This window comes from Anomaloglossus baeobatrachus, chromosome 8, assembly GCF_048569485.1.
Source record: "Anomaloglossus baeobatrachus isolate aAnoBae1 chromosome 8, aAnoBae1.hap1, whole genome shotgun sequence".
NCBI classification, from domain to species: Eukaryota; Metazoa; Chordata; class Amphibia; order Anura; family Aromobatidae; genus Anomaloglossus; species Anomaloglossus baeobatrachus.
In genome coordinates, this window is record NC_134360.1 from 10,245,465 (window position 1) to 10,265,325 (window position 19,861).

General features: G+C 45.5%; 1 protein-coding gene across 1 annotated transcript in view; it reads left to right on the plus strand.

Annotated features, from left to right (window-relative positions):
* TMEM40 (transmembrane protein 40) overlaps window positions 1-19,861 on the plus strand; it is an 80,093-nt gene that overhangs the window by 38,302 nt on the left and 21,930 nt on the right. Inside the window, exon 2 of the mRNA XM_075320644.1 lies at window positions 14,757-14,905. The gene's annotated coding sequence lies outside the window, so the exon portion shown is untranslated. The remainder of the gene's footprint in view (window positions 1-14,756; window positions 14,906-19,861) is intronic.

Sequence of the window (19,861 nt, forward strand, 5' to 3'; positions counted from 1 at the left end):
AGGTTCAATGTTACAAGGTATAAGAATAACATCATACCTATGTGATGAGCATGGTGCTACAGTCATTAATGTGCGTTTCAGTGCTGATGCTTTCTTCCGGGGAAGTGCTTTTAGTGCTGTAGGGATTCTTTCCTATCTGGCTATCCTTTGTAGCCTTAATCCTAGGTGCAGCTCTTTTGTGACCTCTATCCTACCTTATAAAAAGTCACGTGTTTTATTATCTGACGCCGGATATAGAATTTTCATTCTTCTGCTTACCACTTTGGAAAGAGCCTGTCTTTAGAAGAAGCTGAGGAGTTGTGACAATTGCAGCTGTGGTGTTTAGCTGCATTGGAGAAGCTTGGAGTGTTTTCTTTTTGTGTCTATTTTCCCCCTTCCCTTTGTTCTGTATTATTGCAGTGGTAAGACTAGTGTTCTCGCTGTCCTTCTCACTAGCCAGGATGAGTTCAAGGTAAGTAAGGGCCTAGGCACATAATCGGGAAAGGGGGGAAGGATCCGTATCAGGATGTCAGGGAGTGTAGGGATCAGCCTCAGGTAAGTTGTAGAAAGTGACCCCGCTCCCCTCTCCCTAGCTTCAGGGCTTACCGTTATATCGTGTTCCCTGTATACTCAGCAGACAGAGGAACCAATCACACAACAACAAGTCATCGAATCCAAACAGAGCTGTGACATATACAAAGTATTAAGTAAATTGCAGTAACGTGTCTAATACTTCTTCCCTGAGTCATTTCTCATTATATTACACATCAATTAATTTATATACATCTATGATTTGATTTCTTTGCTCTGGAGATCTGGAAGTGGATCACATCTCACAGATTGTCCCCTATGTAATCCCAATAAGAAGATTATTGTGCCCCTCCACATTTCACCTATAGGAGCTTTTCTGACCTCTCATTCTAAATCCATAGAGATATAACGTCTCCCGCTCTTCTAGGAAGGATTTCTACAAGATTTTGGAGGCATCTGGGGGATTTTTGCCCCTTCATCCAGAAGAACATTTGAGGTCAGACCCTAATGTTGGGGGGAGACCGGGCTCACAGTCTCCATTATAGGATGGGGCTGGGGTCCGGACTCTGTGCAGCGTCATGTTCTCCCCCCTCCATGTCTGTATGGAGCTTGTGCACTGGGCACAGTCATGGAGGATAGAGAAGGGTCTTCCCCAAACTGTTCCCACAAAGCTGAAGCTACAATTGACCTCAATGTCTTGTAATGGAGTGGGCAGAGAATAAATTTGATTTTAATCCTAAAAGTCTATTTAATGCAATAATCCGATCTCTTTTCTAATGCACTTTAATTAATAAGTCCCTACCTTATAATAAACAGCAACGGGACATCATCAGGGACCATGGCTGCAGCTGCTTTCCCCACCTTGAAGCGAGGACTCGTATTTTGCGGACGGATTATGGTTTTAAATGAGAACATTCACGTTACCTTATAATGGTGATGATAAAAAATCTGCATTTCCACAGTAGTTTTTTTTTTTTTTTACCTTTTTTTTTTTTTTCCAAAACGTTTTTTATTGATTTTTCAAATTTGTAAAAACATGACAAGTATCATTGCAAAAGAAGAACATTCGTCTGACAAAATGTGACATAGAGGTGGGTGATACCCCAATTTGGAGTTCCATGTTGCTGTTCGATTTAAGATAGTATACAGTAACATTAAACCAAAACATAGGTAATGAAATATAATATAACATATGCAATACAATTCGTTAAATCTCTGTGTCGTCCCTGAATGATTTCAATTTTGCTAGCGTGTCTTGGTATTCCCAACCGTCTCGTCTCCCCCTCCCGCCAGAGCCCCCTCCTAGGTGATTCTCAGTTTACCCAGGCTGTCCTGGATATCGCTCAGGATATACCACTCCGAGTGAACAAAAGGTGCCATCAGGTTAATTATTTCTCCCTGTGTGAATTGGCTTTCAATAAAATGTCTCCATCTCACAAAAAACTTGGCTGTCAACCCATCTTTATCCCTCTCCGCTTCTAGTTTTTCCCACTTCAGAAGGTTGTGTAGTTCGCCCACAACCTCCTTTATGGATGGGCCCTCCCTTTGAATCCAGTGTTTTAAGATGCAACGCTTAGCTATCATGGCTATGTCATGCATTATTGCGTATTTCCTCTTTTCCGGCGTGTTCGGTCCTCCTCCTACTCCTCCCTCAAAGGAGTGGAAAATCCACACCATTAAGTCTAGTTTGCTGAAAATTCCCCATGTTGACTGGGCAAATAGTCTGACTTGGTTCCAGAACCTAGCGATTGTCTCACATTCCCATAGCCCATGCAGCATATCCGTTTTCTCTTTTTGACACTTAGGACACCACCTATCCCTACCTGGTATGTTGAAACCTATAATGGCCCTATGTAGAATTCTGAATTGAGTGTCTCTCCATCTCTCATTGGTAATATGTTTCCGCACTTGTACCCATCCTCTCAGTATATCATCCACCACTTCTTCCCTTCCCAATTGTTTCCCCCACGCTTTTAAAGTCCGACTATCCTCCCGTGAGATAAGCACCCCCCTTAGCGATCGATAAATTTTAGAGACATTTATACTTGTTACATCACATTCCAGTAACTCATCAATCGAACTTCTGTTCAGCTCTCTTCCAACCACACCCAGGTCTCCTATTATTCCATGTTTCAATTGTTCATACTGGATGACATGTGAGCTATTAAGGTTGTACTTATCCAACACTTCCCGACCTGTCATCCACCTCCTGTCCTCCACATTCATAACATCTATCATTCTCCTGACTCCCCTCTCTTTCCATCTAGTAAATAGCTTGTTTTCTCGTCCCAGGGGAAAATTTGGGAATGCCCAGGGGTTCAAGTACTTGGACACTTTCCATGAGAGCCCCAGTTTTTTCCTTACCGACTTCCATGTTAGCATGGTGTCTCGGAATATAATTGAGTTCCTTATGTGCCCTTCAACCCTGGATAGTGGGGAGTGCAGAATGGACGTCAGATCCCACGGTGACGCATATTTAGTTTCCATCGCATGATCTGAGTGCCTACTCGTTCCTCTCACCCAATCAATTACATGCCTCATGATACATACAAGATTATACCCTTGGACATCTGGAAAGTTTAGACCTCCCTCCTCTGCTGACTTCATCAGCGTACGCAGCTTTATTCTGGGTTTCCTTCCCCTCCACAGAAATTCTGTATACGCGGAGTTGAGCTTATTCACATCCTTTAGTTTTAGCAATAGCGGGATTGTCTGGAAGGGATACAGCAGCCTAGGAAAGCTCATCATTTTTATCAGGTGACATCTTGTCAGTAATGGAAGTGGCAGACCTTTCCATCCCTTTAATTGAACTATAATTTTCCTGATTAGCGGTCCATAATTCAAGTTATAGATTGTTTCCACCGATCTTCCTATATGCACTCCCAGGTATTTAATTGAAGATTGTGCTATAGGAATTCCACATAGACAGCCATCCCTTATTTGTCCCCCCATTGTCCCATGATGCCCCTTTAGGAACATGATCTCGCATTTTTTTTTGTTCAGTTTGAAACCGGAGAATGAGCCAAATTTTTCAATCAAGGCAAGAGTCTGTGGCAAATCCGCACCGGGGTCCCCCATATAAAGTATGATGTCATCAGCAAAAAGCGCTGTCTTTACTTCTGAACCCCTTATCTTGATTCCTTTAAAGCTATTTTGTCCCTGTAGTATTCTTGACAACGGCTCGATTGCAAGGTTGAATAAAAGAGGAGATAATGGGCAGCCCTGTCTTGTTCCCTTCATCAAAGGGAACACGTCTGATAGAAAGCCCGGAGTGTGTACCCTAGCTCCCGAGTTGGCATAAAGGTTTCTAATGTAAAGTCTCATCTTGCCTACAATCCCTATGGCCTCCATTACCCTGTCTAACCACCCCCAATTTACATTATCAAACGCTTTTTCTGCGTCAAGTGTAACTAGGGCAGGTCTAGCCCCTCCCTCAGTGAGACCCAGTCTAACCGCGTCTACCACTAGAATTGTCTTTCGGATATTGGTAACGGCATTTCTCCCCTTGATAAACCCCACCTGGTGATTCGTAATGATCCTAGGTAAGATCTCGGCCAGTCTATTAGCCATGATCTTGGACATAATTTTTAAATCCTGATTTATGAGCGATATAGGTCTATAACTAGAGGGATCATCCAGGTCCTTGGTTCCCTTGGGGAGTAATTTAATATATGCTATGTTGGAATTTTTGGGTATTTCCGCCCCTCCCAGGAAAGCATTAAAGACTGAGGTTAGATCCGGCGAGATCAGATCCTTCAGAGCCTTATAGAATTCACTATTGAAACCGTCAGGTCCCGGTGCCTTGTTGGTGTTAAGCTCCCCAATTGTTCTCGTCACCTCCTCTACTGTGATATCTGCGTTTAAGGCACTCAAATCTTCCTCCGTCAAGCTAGGCATTTGGGCTTGTCTTAGCCACTCTGCCTCATCAGTCATGTCGTTATTCCCTGACCCATATAGTTTTCTATAGTAATCTCCCAACAGTTTATTAATGTCCTTAGGATCCGTAGTCACCTCTCCCCCCTTTGTTTTCAGTTTAGAGATCACTGTCATCTTTCTGCTGCCCCTTGCCAGATTGGCCAACATCCTTCCCGCCTTGTTGCCAAACCTATGTAAGTCAACCTCCTTGTGCGACCAGAATAGTTGTTCCTTTTTTTTGGCCCATTCGTCAAATCCCTCTTTTGCCTCCAACCATCTGCCTTTTGTCATGGGAGATCTATTTGTCACATAATTTGTATATGCTACCCGTACTGCTTCACTATGGAAATTATAATTCTCATTGGTTTTCCGTTTGATCATGGCTGCGTACCCCACCAGACGGCCCCTTAGGACCGCTTTTGCCGTTTCCCAAAATATCACTGGGGACTCTCTATGTTCCTTATTGTCCTCTGCGAATTCTCCCCACCACTCCTGTAGCACCTTATGGAAATTATCTTGCCTGAGAAGGAACGATGGGAATCTCCATATGATATCTGTACCTCTCCTGAATTTCTCTCTAATGCCCAATCTCACCGGACTATGATCAGAGATCACCATATTCTCTATCACACAATCTTGCGTTCCACTCAGTAAATCCTGCTAGATCCAGAACTGATCAATACGTGACCAGCTATCATGAGGGTGAGAGAAGTGTGTATACTCTCTGTCATGTGGGTGAGTTAGTCTCCAGATGTCTTTCAGTCCTACGTCTTCTAATGTTACATCCCTATTGTCTAAACTCCTGCCCACATTAGCTGTCCCCTCCTCGCCCCTCCTCCTATCTTCAGCTGAGTCTGGGACAGTGTTAAAATCGCCTCCCACTATAATGTTAGCCTCCCCATCTGCTAATATGGTGGCCTTTATGTCATCATGGAATGTGATTTGTTGTGAATTTGGGCCATAGACATTATAAATACTGAGTTTACCCGCTGGACTAACGATTGTTAAGTGCTGCCACCTTCCATGGTCGTCTGCCTCATGTGCCACTACCTCATGACTGAATTGTTTATTTATTAGAATCATAGTGCCCGCTTTTCTACCTTGTGCCGCTGCCCCGTAAACGGTGCCCACCCAATGTTTCTTCATGCGGAAAAAGTCCTCCCCCCCCAAGTGGGTTTCCTGTAATAAGGCAATGTCTGTCTTTAGTCTTTTCAGATGTCTCAATATCATTGCTCGTTTGTTAGGTGATCTCAGCCCTTTAACATTCCACGTAGTTATCTGTATCATGTTAACCTGTGTATTCTGCTTTTACTACTCCCTCCCCTATGGGCCACCTGCATCAAGGAAGACGAGATGTTCGACACTAGAATCACAGTTGGTACCACAAAATCGACACTCCCTTTCCCCACCTTGCAAATATAACAAATACAACAAAAAGCATGTAACTGTAAAACATATTTTCCCTTCCGAGAAATCCACGGCGTTTCCCGCCACGTTGGTGAGCTCCCCTATTCCTAGCCAAAATATGTAGCTCCCTAATCACCCCCCAAAAAATATATGTTCTATCCCCGGACTAACTTGAATAAGCCTTTGAAAATTATGCAAAAATTAGCACAGTATGTCAAAACCTCAGCAAGATTCTCCAGTCCTACTTATCTCTGACTCCAGGTAGCCATCAGTCCGCCCAGAACAGGCCCACTTCATTTGAATTTGGATGATGTTCCTGGACAAAGGAGAAAAAGAAAAAAAGAAAAAAAAGACCAAGGGGAGAGAAGATGGAGAAAGAAAGGAGAAGAACAAAAAAAAAAAAAAAAAAAAAAAAAAGAGAGGGGGGGGGAAGAGGACCCAGACTTTGGGATGTTTTCCTCTCTTTTCTCCCTTCCCCCTCCTCCTCTCACCTCCCCAACCCTCTCTCCGTAATGCATCCTCCTCAACGCCTCTCCCTGTTTGGGAAGAGAGGAAAAAAAAAAAAAAAAAAAACAGGCAAAAAAAGGAAAAACAATGAGCGAGTTCCAGTTCAGGTATCATGGTTTCTCTCCAAGGGTTGGTTCCTGTGTTCCAGGCGAGAATTATGCTGTCGACCCGGGCTTGGCCTCCTTTCCTCCCTGGTCTCGACTTGCTTTTGTCCCCCAAGACGTCCCACATCTCTTCCTGAGCTTGTGGGGGATCCTCTTCTATTATTCCCTTCTCCACTAGCTCCTTTTTCTTGCCTTTCTGACCTAGTCTTGTTGAGCTCTGCCATGAGAATGTTTTCTGCTTCTTTGTAGTCCTTGTAGTATACAAACGAGCCATTGGGGTTTCTAACTTTCAGTGTAGCAGGGTATAATAGCTGGCACTATACTTTTTTGTTGTACAGAAATGAGCAAATTTTGGTAAATTCTTTTCTCCTTCTGGATACTTCCGCTGAATAATCCCCAAAAATTAGCAGTCTGTTGCCTTGATATTGTAGTGGACGCTTTCGTTCTCTAAAGGCCCTCAATATTTCCTCCTTATGCTTATAATCAAGGTACTTGACAATCACCTGCCTGGCTCTTATCGGGGTATTCTTGTTTGAGTTGTGGCCCTCTCCCTTATTCGCCTCCTGGTGTCTCAGTGGACCCACTCTGTGGGCTCTTTCAACTCTGAATTTCGCCTTTATGCCCAGGGCCTGCGGTAGCTCCAACTCGCATATATTATCCAACTGTCCAATCGACACAGACTCTGGCAACCCGACTATACGTAGGTTGTTTCGTCTCGATCTGTTTTCCAAATCGTCCGCTTTATCCTTCAAGTATTCATTAGATTTTGCTAGAGCTGCTATTTGTGCTTGCATAGCCAGTATTGTCTCCTCGGAGTCAGATATTCTCTGCTCTGATTCTGCCAGTCTAGATGCATGGGCATTTATCTGTTTTTGCATATTAGCTAATGATGTTTGTATGGCTGCCTCAATAGCCACTTTAACCTCTTTTGACAAGTGTGATGTCACTTCTTCAGCCAGTTTTTTATAGTCCACATTAAGCTTTTGTGTGTACTTGTCTTGGCCTGCAGGTGGTGCTGTTTTCTTAGTTCTCTTTGTCTGGACTGGGCCACCACCTCCATCCCCCAATAGCTTGCAGGCTTGTGATGTTGGTGTAGTAGGCTGCTTTTTGTTTCCTTTGGAAGGGGTACTATGAATTCTTGCATTTGACTTCCTGTGAGTCTGAGTGGGATTAATCTCCCTGTGCTGTTTGTCAGTTTCATCCTCCAACACTGCTGTGTCTCTGAGCTGCCCTGCTTTGTCTGCATCTTCTCTCCCCTCTGCCTCCATATCCCCTTCATCCTCCCATTGCGATCCACCATCATCAGTCCCCTGCATCCACCTCTCTCCTGCTGTGTCCTCCTGTGACTCCTTGCTCATATCTTCCTTATCTCCTGTCTCCTCGCTCATATCTCCCTTATCTCTCCCCTTCCAGCTCTGTGTTTGCTTTTCTGTGTCTCTCACCATGCGTTCAGGCTCCTCCCCCATCAAGCTCGATGCCATTATCTTATCTTCTCCTCTGTCCATATCAAAGCTTCTCCAGGCTGACTCACCGCTCCCAGAGCTTCTCAGGAGGTACCATTCCATAGCTGTCTGCTTTAGGTAACCTCCTGTGCTGCTCTCTGTTTGGTGGCTCGTCCGGGGGGTCTGTTTTTAGTCGGTTTCTGTGAGGGGTGGCAGGAGATTCTCCTCTAAGCTTCCACCTCAGCCAGGACAGGAACAGGAAGTCCACAGTAGTTTTTAGGGATTCATTGTGCAGTGAAAGTGTCCAGGCAATATGACTCCTCGGGTCAGTGTGACTCCTCGGGTCAGTGTGACTCCTCGGGTCAGTGTGGCTCCTCGGGTCAGTGTGACTCCTCTGGTCTGTGTGATTCTCGGGTCAGTGTGGCTCCTCGGGTCAGTGTGGCTCCTCTGATCATTGTGGCTCCTTGTGTTAGTGTGGCTTCTCGGGTCTGTGCTGCTCCTCGGGTAGTGTGGCTCTTCGGATCAGTGTGACTCCTTTGGTCAGTGTGGCTCCTTAGGTTAGTGTAGCTCCTCTGGTCAGTGTGGCTCCTCTGGTCAGTGTGGCTCCTTAGGTTAGTGTAGCTCCTCGGGTCAGTGTGGCTCCTCTGGTTAGTGTGGCTCCTCGGGTCATTGTGGCTCCTCGGGTAATTGTGGCTCATCGGGTCAGTGTGGCTCCTCGAGTCAGTGTTGCTCCTCGGGTGAGTGTCGCTTCTCGAGTCAGTATGGCTCCTCAGGTCAGTGTTGCTCTTCTGGTCAGTGTGGCTCCTTGGGTCAGTGTGGCTCCTCGGGTCAGTATTGCTCCTCGAGTCAGTGTTGCTCCTCGGGTGAGTGTCGCTTCTCGAGTCAGCATGGCTCCTCAGGTCAGTGTTGCTCTTCTGGTCAGTGTTGCTCTTCTGGTCAGTGTTGCTCTTCTAGTCAGTGTTGCTCTTCTGTTCAGTGTGGCTCCTCAGGTCAGTATTGCTCCTCGGTTTCAGTGTTGTTCCACTGGTCAGTATTGCTCCTCGGGTCAGTGTGGCTCCTCTGGTCAGTTTTGCTCTTCGAGTCAGTGTTGCTCCTCGAGTGAGTGTCGCTTCTTGGGTCAGTATGTCTCCTCAGGTGAGTGTTGCTCTTCTGGACAGTGTGGCTTCTCGGGTCAGTATTGCTCCTTGGGTCAGTGTGGCTCCTCTGGTCAGTTTGGCTCTTCGGGTCAGTGTTGCTCCTCAGGTGAGTGTCGCTTCTTGGGTCAGTATGTCTCTTCAGGTCAGTGTTGCTCTTCTGGTCAGTTTGGCTCCTCGGGTCAGTGTGGCTCCTCGGGTCAGTGTGGCTCCTCTGGTCACTGTGGCTCCTTGGGTCAGTGTTGCTCCTCTGGTCAGTGTGGCTTCTCAGGTCAGTGTGGCTCCTTGGGTCAGTGTGGCTCCTTGGGTCAGTGTGGCTCCTCGAGTCAGTGTTGCTCCGTGCCGGGTGAAGCAACGCGAGACTCGCACGAGATACACGCGAGGCACTCGCAAGTGTGACACTGGCCTTACTCTGCAATCCAGGGTGCCATTTGGAGCAAGGCGCCATCTTGGTAAAGTCACAAATGAAGACGCATTAGAGAGTCTCCATTTTTTTCTACTTCCCCAGGACTTGTTCCATCGATACTGGAAGACGTAGAGATCCCCTCCAGTGTGTATTTATGTGTTGCTGATTGTGTTTTTTTCCGGCCTCTTCCGTTTTCGGTTTGTTACATCTGTATAATAATACGTTTTGTAACACGTTTCCATAGACAGAAGCCGCAGAACCTCTCCGCTGTGACTCCGCTGGATAATATGTGCCGCCACATGTGTGACATAATTAGTGTGATGAGTCGCTAATTACTCATTTGTTTATTTGTTCCGTTCCATTCTTGTTTTTCCTGATTGTAATATATCATGTTGGACACATGAAGAAGCTCCAGCATTTCCATATCACAGTCATAATCTACATTCCGGAAACAGGATAGAGAAGAGGCGCTGCACGAGGGGGGAAGGGGGACCCCTAATGAGTTATTCACAAAATTGCTCATCCAAGCACTGGGACCCCCACTCATCCCAATAATGGGGCTTTCACTGCCCCTTTGGAATAGAGCCATGCCCACTCCACGTCTCATTTACAGCACTGCTAGTGAGTACACCGGCCTCCGCTCTATGCCGGCATTTCCCGGGATCAGTGGGGGTCCCAGTGGTCAGACTCCCACTAATCCTATGGAGAGATGATAAATCGTTGTGGTCTGCCCAGTGCAGAGTGGGGCTCTGGAACGTTCCCAGCAATTCCCACTCCATGCATCGTCTGCAGGATTGTGGACGCCGGGCGGCCCCTTCTATTCTGGCTTTAAAGGACCCTGTTCTCAGGATCAGTGGGGTCCCACAGGTTAGCGCGTCATTACCTATCCGGTGGAAGGTTTTAAGTTACAAAGTTGAAAATATCATTGTGAAAATCAGGAAAAAAATTTCTACTTAGTTACATAGGTTAAAAAAAGCCCCCAGTCCATCGAGTTCACTTTCCTCCACCAAATATGTATTTTGTCTTGAAATCATTTATAACCGATAATGTGTGCACTGAGGAATCCTCCGCCCTGATATAAAGCTGTTATAGTGTCTGCCATTACTACCTCTTGTGGTAGGGTATTCCACAGTCTGACTGCTCTAACTGTAAAGAACCCTTTCCTATTTAGCTGCCGGAATCACTTTTCTTCCCCCGCAGTGAGTGCCCCCTGGTCCTTAGTATTTTTAGGACTATATTTGAATTATTTTCTTAATGTTGTTTTATAAAATTTACAGAACAGTTTTTATGGATCATTTTGGACCACATAAAAGTTCCAATTTAATTGGTAATAATTGTGCGACCGTCAGTCATGTGCACTGCAGCTCTGCTATCACTTGGTTAACCGTCCCCATATTCCATATCATGCGGGTCCCAGGAGGATCCTGACACTTATCTCCTCCAGACAGCCACATACACATTAGATATGTCCGCTGGCTCATGTCAGGGGGACGGGTCGACCGGCTCATGTCAGGGGGATGGGCCGACCGGCTCATGTCAGGGCCTCGGTCCGACCGGCTCATCTCAGGGGGACCAGCGACCGGCTCATGTCAGGGGGACCGGACGACCGGCTCATGTCAGGGGGACCGGCCGACTGGCTCATGTCAGGGAGACGGGCCGACCTGCTTATGCCAGGGGGACGGGCCGAACTGCTTATGCCAGGGTGATGGACCGACCTGCTTATGCCAGGGAGACGGGCCACCAGCTCATGTTAGGGGGATGGGCAAACCAGCTCATGTCAGGGGGACGGGCCAACCGGCTCATGTCAGGGGGACGGGCTGACCAGCTCATTTCAGGGGGACGGGCCGACCTGCTCATGTCAGTGGGACGGACCGACCGGCTCATGTCAGTGGGACGGGCCGATCGACTCATGTCAGTAGGACGGGCCGACCGTCTCATCTCAGGGTGACGGGCTGACCGGCTCATGCCAGGGGGATGGGCCGACCGGCTCATGTCAGGGGGACGGGCCAACCGGCTCATGTCAGGGGGACGGGCCAACTGGCTCATGTCAGGGGGACGGGCCGACCGGCTCATGTCAGGGGGACGGGCTGACCGGCTCATGTCAGGGGGACGGGCTGACCAGCTCATGTCAGGTAGACGGGCTGACTTGCTCATGTCAGTGGGATGGGCCGACCGTCTCATCTCAGGGTGACGGGCTGACCGGCTCATGTCAGGGGGACGTCTCGCCTCACGGACCAGTTTTCTCCACTCTCCCTATTATAACAAATCATTGCTCGGCCATTAAAGGAAATCTGGGAGAGAAGAAAAGTCTCAACTCCATTTTTTTGTTCAGATATTCTCCACTATTCCTTGGATTACGTTTCCTATTTATTCAGTTTTTTAAGTTTTTTGCACAAATGAAACATTTAAAGGATTAAATTTAACCCTTAAAATGCACAAAACAGGCAAAGTATCAACCGGAAAGCTTCTTTCAATATGTCCAAACTTCATCAAATATTAGCCCCAAATCATCAAAGCTTTATGCCAGAAAACTAATATAAAAAGCTTGAAAAAAAAAATAGCAGGTTTTTGGGTTTATTTGCAGAAAATGTTGCAACTTTTGGCATTTTCACTCCATTGTTGCTACAAGTGGCCGGAGCCGGAGCGGGATGAGGGGGGGGAGTTATGGTTCCTGACAGGAGTAAGACATATGGTGAGATGTGCACCGCTCCGCGTTCACCTCCTAATGAATCAAACACCTCGCCCTCATCAAGAAGGAGTAACAAACACCAGTTCTGATGAATCGGGTCATTGTTGCCATTTTGATAAATTTGGGACAAAAAATTACTTAAAAAGAAGCGATGGATTCTGCGTTTCCTTCCCTGCGCCTTCTCTGAGTAGATCCTCATTGACTGTAAGAAATTCCGATCTTCAGACCTGTCCAAACGTGAGCGATGCGTCATGATCAGGAGCCGGTCTGGTCACATTTCTGCAAAACTACGACTCACGGTCCAGAATAAGATCACCCCACCCAAACCCGTCTATTTCCAGACTCTTAGGATTTGTTACCAATATTGCAGTATTATTACTAATAATAAAACCCACTTTTTTGCATTTCTTTAGCTTATAAAGTGTTTAAGTTTTGACCCAGTCCAAAAAGTTAATAAAGTGTAACTGTCACTTTAATTTTTAAGATGTAAATCAATAGAACACATGAAAATAAGGAAATGTGTAATAATTTTTCACAGAAATCTGCTTCTTTCTCTGCCAAAGTGGATCCGTCATTATCAAAATTTTCAAATGTGCAATAAAATCTGTATTCAGTGAAGACTTTCCTATTACTGAGAGGAGATGACAGCTGGTGCTGATGAGACTCTATGATGATGGGAGAAGGGAAGAGCTAGAGACAAAGGGAGGAGCTAGAGGCAGAGGGAGGAGCTAGAGGCAGAGGAAGGAGCTAGTCAGAAGGAGGAGCTAGTCAGAGTGAGGAGCTAGAGGCAGAGGAAGGAGCTAGAGGCAGAGGGAGGAGCTAGATGCAGAAGGAGGAGCTAGAGTAAGAAGGAGGAGCTAGAGGCAGAGGAAGAAGCTAAAGGAAGAAAGAGGTGCTAGAGGCAGAGGGAGGGGCTAGAGTCAGAAAGAGGAGCTAAAGGCAGAGGGAGGAGCTAGAGGCAGAGGGAGGAGCTAGAGGCAGAAGAAGGAGCTAGTCAGAAGGAGGAGCTAGAGGCAGAGGAAGGAGCTAGAGGCAGAGGGAGGAGCTAGAGGCAGAAGGAGGAGCTAGAGTAAGAAGAAGGAGCTAGAGGCAGAGGAAGAAGCTAAAGGAAGAAAGAGGTGCTAGAGGCAGAGGGAGGGGCTAGAGTCAGAAAGAGGAGCTAAAGGCAGAGGGAGGAGCTAGAGGCAGAAGAAGGAGCTAGTCAGAAGGAGGAGCTAGAGGCAGAGGAAGGAGCTAGAGGCAGAGGGAGGAGCTAGAGGCAGAAGGAGGAGCTAGAGTAAGAAGGAGGAGCTAGAGGCAGAGGAAGAAGCTAAAGGAAGAAAGAGGTGCTAGAGGCAGAGGGAGGGGCTAGAGTCAGAAAGAGGAGCTAAAGGCAGAGGGAGGAGCTAGAGGCAGAGGGAGGAGCTAGAGGCAGAAGAAGGAGCTAGTCAGAAGGAGGAGCTAGAGGCAGAGGAAGGAGCTAGAGGCAGAGGGAGGAGCTAGAGGCAGAAGGAGGAGCTAGAGTAAGAAGAAGGAGCTAGAGGCAGAGGAAGAAGCTAAAGGAAGAAAGAGGTGCTAGAGACAGAGGGAGGAGCTAGGGAGCTAGAGGCAGAGGGAGGAGCTAGAGGCAGAGTGAGCAGCTAGAGTCAGAGGAAGAAGCTAGAGGCAGAGAGAGGAGCTATAGGCAGAGCGGAGCTAGAGAGGGTGCAGCTAGAGGTAGAAGGAGGAGTTAGAGGCAGAGGGAGGAGCTAGAGGCAGAGGAAGAAGATGGAGGCAGAGAAAGGAGCTAGAGACAGAGGAAGGAGCTAGAAGAAGAAGCTAGAGGCAGAGGGAGGAGCTAGAGGCAGAGGGAGGAGCTAGCTAGAGGGAGCAGCTAGAATCAGGAGGAGTTAGCGGCAGAGGGAGGAGCTAGATAGAAGGAGGAGCTAGAGGCAGAGGGAGGTGCTAAAGGCAGAGGGAGGAGCTAGAATCAGAGGAGGAAGCTGAAGGCAGAGGGAGGAGCTAGAGGCAGAGGAAGGAGCTAGAGGCAGAGGGAGGAGCTAGAGGCAGAAGGAGGAGCTAGAATCAGAGGGAGGAGCTAGAGGGAGGAGCTAGAGTCGGAAGGATGTGCTAGAGACAGGAAGGCGCTATAGGCAAAGGAAGGATGTAGAAGCAGAGGAGGAAGGAGCTAGATTCAGAAGGAGGAGCCAGAGGCAGAGGAAGAATCTAGAGGCAGAGGGAGGATCTAGATGTTGAGGGAGGTGCTAGAGGCAGAGCTCCGCCCTTCCTCCCTCTCGTATCTACATAGAATCTCATCAGCACCAGCTGTCATCTCCTATCTCAGTAATGGGAAAGTTTTCACTGAATACAGATTTTACCGCAGAAGTGATTATTGATAAATGATCAATTCTGGCAGAGAAAGAAGCAGATTCCTGTGATAAGATTATTACATAGTTGCTTATGTTCATCTATACTACTGATTTATGAAATAAATGTAACACGACAGTTACACTTTAAGCACTAGGAATCCGCCCTTGCTCCAGGATAATGGCTGGTGACGGTCACTCTCTGAGGACGCTCAGCACTGAGCACATTTGGGGGATTTCATACAAGCGCTGTACTGAGTTTTCTGAACAGACCCCAATGTGTTATTTCATTTTTATCATTTGTCGTGCTCATCCGCAGACAGTAGCAGAGCCGGTTTGTCTGGGTCGGACGCTCTGCAGCTTCCTATAATGTGACATCACTGGAGCAGTGAGTAAGAGGCCGAAGCTGGAAGATGCAGCAGCGCTGAGCACTCAACACTTCACATAAGACGTCGCTCCTGATCACAGGTAGGTTCTGCTGTAACTTCCACAGATGACGACGCTTTATACCGATATGTCTTATGGGATGTAACATGACGGAAAGATTTACAAAGTGTTTTGCTGTTTAGATGGAATTTTAGTGAGAACTTTCCACAAGAAGCCGCCGAAAACTACTGACAATAAGGACGTATTTATGATTCTTGTTTATGTTAACGAAGCGAAATGTTACAAGTTACATTAGAGGAAAATGAAAAAGTCAGAAATGGCAACAATCAGAGTGTAAATGTGGAATTGTGACTGTATGAACACATTCATTCATGATAGATAAAGGGATAGATAGAGGGATAGATAGAGGGATAGATAGATAGATAGATAGAGGGATAGATAGATAGATAGATAGATAGAGGGATAGAGGGATAGATAGATAGATAAATAGATAGAGGGATAGATAGATAGATAGATAGATAGATAGATAGAGGGATAGATAGAGGGATAGATAGATAGATAGATAGAGGGATAGATAGATAGAGGGATAGATAGATAGATAGATAGATAGATAGATAGATAGATAGATAGATAATAGATAGATAGATAGAGGGATAGATAGATAGATAGAGGGATAGATAGATAGATAGATAATAGATAGATAGAGGGATATATAGTTAGATAGATAATAGATAGATAGAGGGATAGATAGTTAGATAGATAATAGATAGATAGATAGATAGATAGAGGGATAGATAGATAGATAATAGATAGAGGGATAGATAGATAGAGGGATAGATAGATAGATAGATAGATAGATAATAGATAGATAGAGGGATAGATAGATAGATGGATAGATAGAGGGATAGATAGATAGATAGATAGAGGGATAGATAGAGGGATAGATAGATAGATGGATAGATAGAGGGATAGATAGATAGATAGATAGATAGATAGATAGATAGAGGGATAGATAGATAGATAGATAGATAGAGGCCTAGATAGATAGATAGATAGATAGATGGATAGATAGATAGATAAAGGGATAGATAGAGGGATAGAGAGATAATAGAGGGATAGATAGATAGATAGATAATAGATATATAATAGATAGATAGATAGATAGATAAAATACATAGAGGGATAGATAAATAGATAGATAATAGATATTTTGGTCTTTGATGTTTGTGACATGTAATTTTTCCAGTTTCATAGTTTGCATGTTTGTTGTTGTTGTTAGTTTCTTTAGGTTGCCGTGTACTAACATATTGATGACGTATTCATTAGATTGTACATTAAGGCGCACCAATCACCAGGATTTTCCTATATAACCTAAAGTCAGTGCTATACTGGCACTATCAGGCTGATTCTATACATACAGTGCTATACTGGTGCTATCAGGCTGATTCTATACATACAGTGCTATACTGGCGCTATCAGGCTGATTCTATACATACAGTGCTATACTGGCACTATCAGGCTGATTCTATACATACAGTGCTATACTGGCACTATCAGGCTGATTCTATACATACAGTGCTATACTGGCACTATCAGGCTGATTCTATACATACAGTGCTATACTGGCGCTATCAGACTGATTCTATACATACAGTGCTATACTAGCACTATCAGGCAGGTTCTATACATACAGTGCTATACTGGCACTATCAGGCTGATTCTATACATACAGTGCTATTCTAGCACTATCAGGCAGGTTCTATACATACAGTGCTATACTGGCGCTATCAGGCTGATTCTATACATACAGTGCTATACTGGCGCTATCAGGCTGAGTCTATACATACAGTGCTATACTGGCACTATCAGGCTGATTCTATACATACAGTGCTATACTGGCACTATCAGGCTGATTCTATACATACAGTGCTATACTGGCACTATCAGGCTGATTCTATACATACAGTGCTATACTGGCACTATCAGGCTGATTCTATACATACAGTGCTATACTGGCACTATCAGGCTGATTCTATACATACAGTGCTATACTGGCACTATCAGGCTGATTCTATACATACAGTGCTATACTGGCACTATCAGGCTGATTCTATACATACAGTGCTATACTGGCGCTATCAGGCTGATTCTATACATACAGTGCTATACTGGCACTATCAGGCTGATTCTATACATACAGTGCTACACTGGCACTATCAGGCTGATTCTATACATACAGTGCTATACTGGCACTATCAGGCTGATTCTATACATACAGTGCTACACTGGCACTATCAGGCTGATTCTATACATACAGTGCTATACTGGCACTATCAGGCTGATTCTATACATACAGTGCTATACTGGCGCTATCAGGCTGATTCTATACATACAGTGCTTTACTGGCACTATCAGGCTGATTCTATACATACAGTGCTATACTGGCGCTATCAGGCTGATTCTATACATACAGTGCTATACTGGCACTGTCAGGCTGAGTCTATACATACAGTGCTATACTGGCACTATCAGGCTGAGTCTATACATACAGTGCTATACTGGCGCTATCAGGCTGATTCTATACATACAGTGCAATACTGGCACTATCAGGCTGATTCTATACATACAGTGCTATACTGGCACTATCAGGCTGATTCTATACATACAGTGCTATACTGGCGCTATCAGGATGATTCTATACATACAGTGCTATACTGGCACTATCAGGCTGAGTCTATACATACCGTGCTATACTGGCGCTATCAGGCTGATTCTATACATACAGTGCTATACTGGCACTATCAGGCTGAGTCTATACATACAGTGCTATACTGGCACTATCAGTCTGATTCTATACATACAGTGTTATACTGGCGCTATCAGGCTGATTATATACATACAGTGGTATACTGGCGCTATCAGGCCGATTCTATACATACAGTGCTATACTGGCGCTATCAGGCTGATTCTATACATACAGTGCTATACTGGCACTATCAGGCTGATTCTATACATACAGTGCTATACTGGCACTATCAGGCTGATTCTATACATACAGTGCTATACTGGCACTATCAGGCTGATTCTATACATACAGTGCTATACTGGCACTATCAGGCTGATTCTATACATACAGTGCTATACTGGCGCTATCAGGCTGATTCTATACATACAGTGCTATACTGGCACTATCAGGCTGAGTCTATACATACAGTGCTATACTGGCACTATCAGGCTGATTCTATACATACAGTGCTATACTGGCGCTATCAGGCTGATTCTATACATACCTTTATTTGTCAGCTAAGATGTAATTTTTTTGAAACACAAGCAAGTAAAGTTTGTAAAATGAGCAGCTTTTCGATTGGCAGCAGCTGCCGATCAGCTGATAGCTGGAGTGGGTATTCATAGTGATTCCTGCCCCCCCCCAGCCTGTCGTTCCTCCCCATATCTGTTATTTATGTTAATTCAATTATAGAAGCATTTTACTAAGTGACTAGAAGAACCTGTACTGATGTCATATGCATGTAACCAGAAGGGGCGGGGCCTCAGCTAACAGAAAAATAATGTTGCTTCCTGGTATCACCTATGTTGTCTGAGGCTCCGCCCCTTCTGGTCACATGGGTATGACATCAGCATAGGTCCTTTTAGCCACTTCTATACAGTATTCTAGAATGTTCTATATAGGGGTTACTGGTGGTGGCCGCAGCTTATAGGGGACAAATTTTGGTGACAGGTTCTATTTTAATATGAGATTGAATGAGAGATAATTTCTAGCTCCTGTCATAGTGTCCTCCTCTGTACACTGCTCACATACGGCGAGAGAGAGAGAGCGAGAGAGAGAGAGAGAAAAAACCAAAAAACTGGTCGGACTCGGATTGGAACCTCGAACCGTGCGGATCCGGATGTTTTCAGATACGGGTCCGCTCAACACTAAAAAGGATATGATGTAGCAGGGACCTGGAGAAGACAGAAGCTGTAAATAATCACTTCTGTCTTCATAGCGTTCAGCACTCCTTATGTAGAAGAGAAAAACATTAGCAATGACGGGGTTATTTCCCTGACGTATCTGAGCTGAGTGCATGGTGCACGGAGCGGAGCTCTTTGCACACTGTGGACATTTAGCCTCCACGGAAGTTACAAACAGCTGGAAAAACCCTTTAAGCTCCAGCTTTTCTATGATCTGGCACATGAAGGACTTTCTCATTTTCTCCCTTACAATTGAATTAATAATAATTCTGGACAGTTTCCTAAGTAATATTAAGCAATTAATAAACTGAAGCTGATTTTCCATAGTGTGAGATCAGCAGTGCACCACGGTGCGCTGACCTATCAGATCCCACAGTCATGCTCCCTGCATGACCCTGTGTTGGTATATGGCAGGGGCCGACATATCATTGATGTCTTGGGGTGGTCATATTTGACTCGGAACTCTCCTTCATTCCCCATATACAATCACTCACTGGCACATGTCACCTGCATCTTATAAACATCTCCAGAATCCGACCAATTCTCACTTTCGAAACTGCAAAATCCCTTACTGTCGCCCTTATTCATTCCCGCCTGGATTACTGCAACTTTTTATTGATTGGTCTCCCTCGGACCAAACTCTCCCCTCTCCAATCCATCTTGAATGCAGCAGCCAGGGTCATATTTCTATCCAGCCGCTTCACCGATGCCTCCACCTAGTGCCAGTCACTACACTGGTTACCTATCAGTTACAGAATACAATACAAACTCATATCCCTCACCCACAAAGCTCTCCACAGCTCTGCACCCCCATATATCTCATCCCTCATCTCTGTCTATCATCCCACCCGCCCCTTTGTTCCGCAAATGATCTTAAGGCCCCGTCACACACAGAGATAAATCTTTGGCAGATCTGTGGTTGCAGTGAAATCACGGACAAACTGTACACGGCCACAAATCTGGCACTGATTGTCCACAATTTCACTGCAACCACAGATCTGCCACAGATTTATCTCCGTGTGTGTGACAGGGCCTTTAGACTAACATCCTCCATAATACGAACCTCAC